This window comes from Scylla paramamosain, chromosome 34 (assembly GCF_035594125.1).
Source record: "Scylla paramamosain isolate STU-SP2022 chromosome 34, ASM3559412v1, whole genome shotgun sequence".
NCBI classification, from domain to species: domain Eukaryota; kingdom Metazoa; phylum Arthropoda; class Malacostraca; order Decapoda; family Portunidae; genus Scylla; species Scylla paramamosain.
The window spans coordinates 32,501-40,417 of record NC_087184.1 but is presented as its reverse complement, the minus strand read 5'-3'; the positions used below and the strand labels follow the sequence as shown (position 1 = coordinate 40,417).

General features: G+C 37.7%; 1 long non-coding RNA gene across 1 annotated transcript; it reads left to right on the top strand.

The window, feature by feature from the left end:
• The first annotated feature begins 852 nt into the window (after positions 1–852).
• LOC135089987 (uncharacterized) lies at positions 853–6,749 on the top strand. The gene is made up of 4 exons (XR_010261707.1): positions 853–944; positions 3,114–3,275; positions 3,716–3,862; positions 6,087–6,749. It is a non-coding gene; the product is annotated as an uncharacterized LOC135089987 (long non-coding RNA).
• The last annotated feature ends 1,168 nt before the right edge of the window (positions 6,750–7,917 follow it).

The following is a 7,917-nucleotide window of genomic DNA, read 5'->3' as shown; positions in this document are numbered from 1 at the left end:
TACACTTCGTTCAAATACACACCAAACTTTGGGAGGCCACTTTTCTGACGTATATATATATATATATATATATATATATATATATATATATATATATATATATATATATATATATATATATATATATATATATATATATATATAAAATGAGAGAAAAGTGTGGCTGTGCCAAGTATAATTATTGTACTCTTCCTCCTCCTCCTCCTCCTCCTCCTCCAGCTAGGATGGGCAGATTAAACCATGAAAACGAACTTCACCTTTACCCAAGCTTATTAACCCCACAAATACTTCCTTACTACAATATCTTAACAGTCTAGTACGCAATCATATCAGAGGTTGGAATTGCTTGAATCTAGCGCGGACACACCCGCTCTTCACACCATCTAAACACCATCTAAATTGTGTTATACTCCTTACCCAAGCTTATTAACCCTAGGAACACTTCAGAACTACAATATCTTAACAGTATGGTGCGGAATCATGCCTTTACACGCTTCAGTTACGCTCTAATAAACTCCTTTCAATAGCGAGAAAAAATGAGCTGTCAACTGAATGGCGTCTACCATCACCATGACAACGGGTCGTGAACAGCCAATCCCAGCCCGCCATTTCATCCGGGACCTCAAGATGACCACACTGATATCATACAATATAGTTTAATTTCCAGCCAAGATCAGAGTTAACTGAGACACATATGGTGGATAAAAAGCTCTTTAAAATATGGGTGTTCCGAGGGAAGTATACCACCAAGGAATGTGAGTTACATTAGTAATGGAGGAATATTTTGATTTTTTTTTTTTTTTTTTTTTTTTTTTGCTGGAACGCAGCAGACGAAACTAAAGGTAGAGTTACTAGTTAGTGTTTTTGTGTATATGTGTGTGTGTGTGTGTGTGTCATGGAGGAGTGAACTGTGCCTGTCCTTGTGGGTGTATGACGAACCAGGCGTGAGTATTCAGCATTTCACCAAACACACCCACGCAGAGACTGGCCCTTTAAACCTTCGTCCCTTTAAATCTTACCCAAACAAACGCTTTTGGTTCGCGTAGGCAGACCAGGGCAGGCTAGCTCTCTCTGACCGCGCCATGTGACTTATTTTTTTAGGGTCATGCTCCTAATGAGAGAGTAACCCGCCGGCTAGCGGGACTGGGAGTAGGTTGGGAGCGTTAACTGGTTAAGTAACAGAATAGAAGATGAGAGAGACAATGGGATGTGTGATGGATGAGTGAGAGGGAATAGAAGGGTGTAAGCTGTTTGACGTAAGGGTGACAGGCTGAGGTGTGCGTCCGTGTGTACACGTACGAGTATGTGGGTGGGTGTGGGTGACTGGGTGTGTGTGGTGGGTCAGTGTCCGTATGTATGTGTGTATTACCCTTATGAGACCCGCTCTGTGTGTATGTGTGTGTGTGTAGGGAGGGAGAGACACGTGAGTAAAGAAGGGAGGATGGGGGTCAGGAAAGAGGAGGAGGAGGAAGAGGGCTGACTGGGTGGAGCTCTTAAAGATAGTATTCAGAAATTACGTGTTTTCTTGACGGCTTCGCTGAGTCACTGTGTTAGGGAAGAGGAAGAGGAGGAGGATGAGGATATAGAAGTGATGTAAGCATAGGTAGGTTTTAAGTTAGTGTTGGTAAGGTTTAGGTGAGGTTAGTTAAGAATAGGCGATATTAGGTTAGGCTATGTAAGTTGAAGTGTGTTAGATTGTAAGGCTAAGTAAGGTTAGGTTAGGTTAAGATAGTGCGTTAGGCTAGGTAAGTTAAGGATAGGTTAGACTAGCATAGTTTAGGTTATATTAGATGAATTTACATTAACTTGCATAGGTTAGATTAGATTAGATGAAACTAAAGCAAGATTAGGATGACATAGGTTACATTAGATCATGTTAAGTTATAGTACATTAATTAGGTTAGTTAAGGTAATTGAGTTAGCAAAGGTTGCATTAGGTTAAACTAGCATAAGTGAAGAAGTTAAGTTAGATTAGGTGAGGAATTATTAGGTTAGATGAGCGGAGGTGAGGTTATGTTAGATTAGGTGAGGTGAGGTGAGATTTGGTTAGATTATGTTAGGTGAGGTTAGGTTAGATTAGGTGAGGTGAGATTAAGTTAGGTTAGAGTGAGGCATCTTGAAGTCATGAGAGACATTGGCAGGGGCAGAGGTGGTACCTTGCCAACTCCACCTGAGAGAGAGAGAGAGAGAGCAGAGGGGGGTCAGACTACTGCTTCATTAAAGGAGTCTTTAAAATTAGCTTCCCTATGTTAATGTGTTAGTTTTCATATTTATTGAGAGAGAGAGAGAGAGAGAGAGAGAGAGAGAGAGAGAGAGAGAGAGAGAGAGAGAGGCAATATGGTGTAAATAAAGGGACTAAAAATGTACTTCAAATGGCTTGATTCTCTCTCTCTCTCTCTCTCTCTCTCTCTCTCTCTCTCTCTCTCTCTCTCTCTCAATAAATATGAAAACTAACACCTTAACATAGGGAAGCCAATCTTCATCCTCATTTACTCCCGACCCCAACCATTGCTAATATAGACGTCACTTTCATCCAGTTAGAAAATAGATATTGTAAAATAACATTAGGTCTCGTCTATCATCCTCTAGTCCAGTCACCTGCTACGGACAAAAAAACTTTATGACCTTATTGCGGACATTTGTTGCGTTAATAATTGCATAATTATGGGGATTTTAATTATCCAGTCACTCTCAAGACATCTTTATTCGTTCTACAGCCACATCCAGTCTTAGAACTGGGAAGAAATTGCAAAATGTATTCTTTTTCAATGCCAACTTTACGTCTTGTAGATGGTTATGAAGGAGACTGCATGCATTGCTTCTGATGCTTCTAATTGTTTTGTTTCACAGTGAAAGGCTTTAAGTGTAGTTGGAAAATGTCATAGGAAAAAATTGTAGTTAATATTGGATGCAAAATATCAAAGTAAGATTAGCTAAAGAATTTTTAACGTTGGGAATAGTAATCCATTTATATATATATATATATATATATATATATATATATATATATATATATATATATATATATATATATATATATATATATATATATATATATATATATGGGAGTATATTTTTTGTAACAGTGTGAATGATAAGATTCCATTTTTCAGTGTTGCCACGGTGACGGTGGTGGTGGGCATGACACAGATGCGGGAGGTGGAGTTTGTGCCCGATAGAGACATGCAGCTGGACAAATTGTGTTGGTCATTGGTCAGACTGGAGTTTACATGTGTACCTCCTTCACCATCATTGGTGGACACTTCACCATGAGTGTTAGTGAAATGTGCTCTCTTTCTTACTTTATTTGTATATCACAAAAATTTAAGGCCAGTTAGTTGTCTAGACTATAAATTTTAAAATGAGAAAATAAATCTACATATTTTTTTAAAAGCAAACAGTTAAGGCATTGTAAAGTAAAAGTCAAAATATATTTTGGTTATTATTTTTTTTTGCAATCAACAACTTTCATGTATAATGAAATAAATACATTTATCAAACTTAATATCATATTTAATAACAGCTAGAGGTACCAATTTGCAGATGTCTATGGAAAATTTGTATGATAATCTTGTGGCCAACAAAAAAGGATACAATGAATGATGACTTATTATTGTAAGAAATCTTTCAGAGTTGTTGTTGTGTACTTCCACATTCCATGGAGACAGGTTTTTCCTTCACTTTTTCAGCATTTAAAAAGTGATAATTTCAACAGGATGCTTGAGCTGTCACGGTGCTGCTGCTGCTGTCTGCTATCATCCCCCTGACACAGACCACCCTGCAGACCACCTTCATCCTGGGTGCCACACGTCACTGCTGCTACAACTCAGAGCAACTGGAGCGCAAGCCAGGAAGGGAGATGGTAACTTCTCACTTAATTTGTTGTTTATTTGAGGGCCTAATGACAGACACATAATGGAATGAGTGTTTGTGAATGTTTGTTTATATCTAGATACAGCATTCACATATCTTAAGTGCCACCTTCCAAAAACAATGTCAGCCAGAAAAATAACTGATGAATCTAATTACATTTCAAGTCAAAAAGTTTTCCTTTAACCACTTTGCTCCAGATGCTTAAAAACATGCGTTGCTCACATACATGGCTCGTGAGTGGTAACTTATCTAATTTCTAATAATTTCTAATATAATTTCTGTGTGTGTGTGTGTGTGTGTGTGTTTTATGTATGAGTGACACTGGCCAAGGGCAACAAAAATCCAATAAAAAAATATGCCCACTGAAATGGCAGTCCCATAAAAAGGGTCAAAGCAGTGGTCAAAAGTTGATGAATAAGTGTCTTGAAACCTCCCTCTTGAAGGAATTCAAGTCATAGGAAGGTGGAAATACAGAAGCAGGCAGGGAGTTCCAGAGTTTACCAGAGAATGGGATGAATGATTGAGAACACTTGTTAACTCTTGCATTAGAGAAGTGGACAGAATAGGGGTGAGAGAAAGAAGAAAATCTTGTGCAGCGAGGCCGTGGAAGGAGGGGAGGCATGCAGTTAGCAAGATCAGAAGAGCAGTTAGCATGAAAATAGCGGTAGAAGACAGCTAGAGATGCAACATTGCGGCGGTGAGAGAGAGGCTGAAGACAGTCAGTTATGTTTGTGTGTGTGTGTGTGTGTGTGTGTGTGCGCTGATGCAGCTGAGAAGGTTGCCTTATGATAATTATTGACAAATGAAGGTAATGGATGCGCATGTCATTACTACTTTTTTAAGTGTGTGTGTATGTGTGTGTGTTATATACACACACACACACACACAAAGAGAAGTAATAGACACGCATCCTTTACCTTCATTCATCAATAATTGTCATAAGACGACCTTCCCAGCTGCATCATTACACACACACACTTACACACCACGTAGTGTAGTGGTTAGCACGCTCGGCTCACAACCAAGAAGGCCCAGGTTCGAATCCCGGGCACGGTGAGGCAGATGGACAAGCCTCTTAATGTGTAGCCCCAGTTCACCTAGCTACAACAAGGTACAGGATGTAACCCGAGGTGATGTGACTTCGCTGCCCCGGTGTGTGGTGTGTCATTGGCCTCAGTCCTACCCAGAGATCAGTCACCATGAGCTCTGAGCTCTTACACACACACACACACACACACACACAGAGAGAGAGAGAGAAAGAGAGAGAGAGAGCAAAATCGCAATGAATGAAACAGGGAGGAGGGGGAACTGTGTGTGAATGAAAACATCATCTACGTGAAACATTTGATTGATTATAAAGCACATGTGCATCATATATAGTCATGAATGTGGAGGAACAGCGGAGTGAGTGATCAACCACAGAAAGGAGAGAGTCGGACATGTGGAGAGAATGGAAGGGGAACAATTTGAGAAGATAAGCATGCAAATACATAAATATAAGGTGGAATAACAGTGTTTGGTGGGAAGATGAAAGAGAGATGCCTGTTTATGAAGCAAAATGGTAGTGCAAGAGAGGAATGATTGGAAAAAACCATTCCCACCAAAGCAAACAGACCTTACACCATATTTTTACAAACCACAGCATCTCTATTCATCCATTCTGTGTGTCTTCTCTTCTCTCTCTCTCTCCACTCTTAATGCTGCTGTGGGTCTCTGGGCTGGAGTACATCAGAGAAAGATTGACACAGACTTATATATGAGAGGATGTTGTCTGTAACTATGCTATGGGGACATTGCAAGTTTGTGGGCTGTAGTGAATGAATAAGTGTGTCCTCTATAGCATACTTAAAAACCACACTCTCACATGGAAATCAATCTCTCTCTCTCTCTCTCTCTCTCTCTCTCTCTCTCTCTCTCTCTCTCTCTCTCTCTCTCTCTCTCTCTCTCTCTCTCTCTCTCTCTCTCTCTCTCTCTCTCTCTCTCTCTCTCTCTCTCTCTCTCTCTCTCTCTCTCTCTCTCTCTCTCTCTCTCTCTCTCTCTCTCTCTCTCTCTCTCTCTCTCTCTCTCTCTCCAGCCTACAGACTCACTATTTGCTTAACCACACCTCTTGCCTGAAACAAATTAAAAACTTTTATCCTTCTCCAATCACATTTCAATTTTGTACTTAGTCACAATCACACAGTATATGTTGTTAATTTCAACTTTACTTTCAGGTTACCTTCTTGTTGATGTGCAATCTTGCTACGTGGGCGACCAACATTTAAAAATAGCAATGTGGTGCTTCCTTAATGCTAATAGTCTTGGCCCAAAAAACTTGTGATGTCAAACACTAACTTCTCTTAAATCTTACTAAAATGTATGCGCATCACTTTCTGATTTCATCCCAGTGGCACACAAACCAAAATACCTGAGTATGGAGATGGCTGGACTACCTCCTTTGGCCACCCCTGTTATATCTTAATGGTCACCTAACAATTGCACCTTAGTAGAAAAACACAAACAGGAAGTTTATGCAAGTTTTTATCCTTATATAAAATATATTGCATCAAACCTCCATACATTACTGTCTCTATCCAGTATGAGACCGGTGTTCAAGAAGCACAAGCATGTGCTGAATAACAAGAAGCCAGCGTGGCTCAAGAGGAAGAGTGAGTAGGACGAGAAAAAACAGAACAAATAAATCCCCTACACGTGTTGTCTCCATTGACACAAGCCATGAAAAGCTTGTCCATCTCTGAGTGCTAAGGAGCAGTGTGTTCAACTGATGATGTGGAAACTTGAGACAGCCAATCATTTAATGGACTTTAGTAGGTTTTGTCACCAGTCTTCTGTGTGTCACTCACTACATTTTGAAATTTTTACTTGTTCTATTTAATTTTGTGTGTATGTACACAATGTTTATGGTCAATAAACTATTTATAAAAACTAGTTATCTGTGTGAGTAAGATAAAAGCAGTTATTATTATTATTATTATTATTATTATTATTATTATTATTATTATTATTATTATTATTATTATTACATATTTTCCTTGTATTTAAATATTATTATTATTATTATTATTATTATTATTATTATTATTATTATTATTATTGTTGTTGTTATTATTACATATTTTCCTTGTATTTAAATATTATTATTATTATTATTATTGTTATTATTATTACATATTTTCCTTGTATTTAAATATTATTATTATTATTATTATTATTATTATTATTATTGTTATTATTATTATTATCATGCATTTTCTTGTATATAAATAAAATACTAACTGATTTTTTTTTTTTTCCATTTAGACTCTCTCTCTCTCTCTCTCTCTCTCTCTCTCTCTCTCTCTCTCTCTCTCTCTCTCTCTCTCTCTCTCTCTCTCTCTCTCTCTCTCTCGAATAAAATGACTGGTGAGGAACTCATTAAAGTGCTAAAAATTCCATTAAACTACGAGAAATAAGACAAATAATTATTTTTTACCTAATAACACAAACAAGGAATAATAAACAAAACTTAAGCCAGAAAACACGAAAAGATAAAACTATCATATCAAGAAATACGTAGTTTTAAAAAATCATGAATATCAAATAAATAGCTCACATATAATCAATAAACACGTAAGGAACAGTAAATAAACAATTAAGCCCCTTCCTTCATTGCAAGGGCCAGAGTCGGAAAGTGAGAAAAAAAAAAAAAACTAAAGTACCGAGACTAAAACATAGGGAATTAGACAAATGACAATTAATAAGCACATAAGGAATAATGAATAAACAAAAATTAAGCCAGGAAGACTATTATAATTATTGCAATGAGATAATATATATGTACGTGTAATGTGAATTCAAGGTTAAAATGCTCAAATCTAGCCAATAGCACTGACAATAGCAGGACATAAGTGAAGGTGTTCCTCAAGGCAGGGGAGGGGGGGTTGGTTATTAACTATTGGGGGGATAACAGTTCCAATGACTATTAAGTAATGACGCATCCAGTTTGGCGTGTGTGTATTTTTCGCGTTGTGATAATTTAAAGGTTTTCTCGCGTTTTTATTTTGA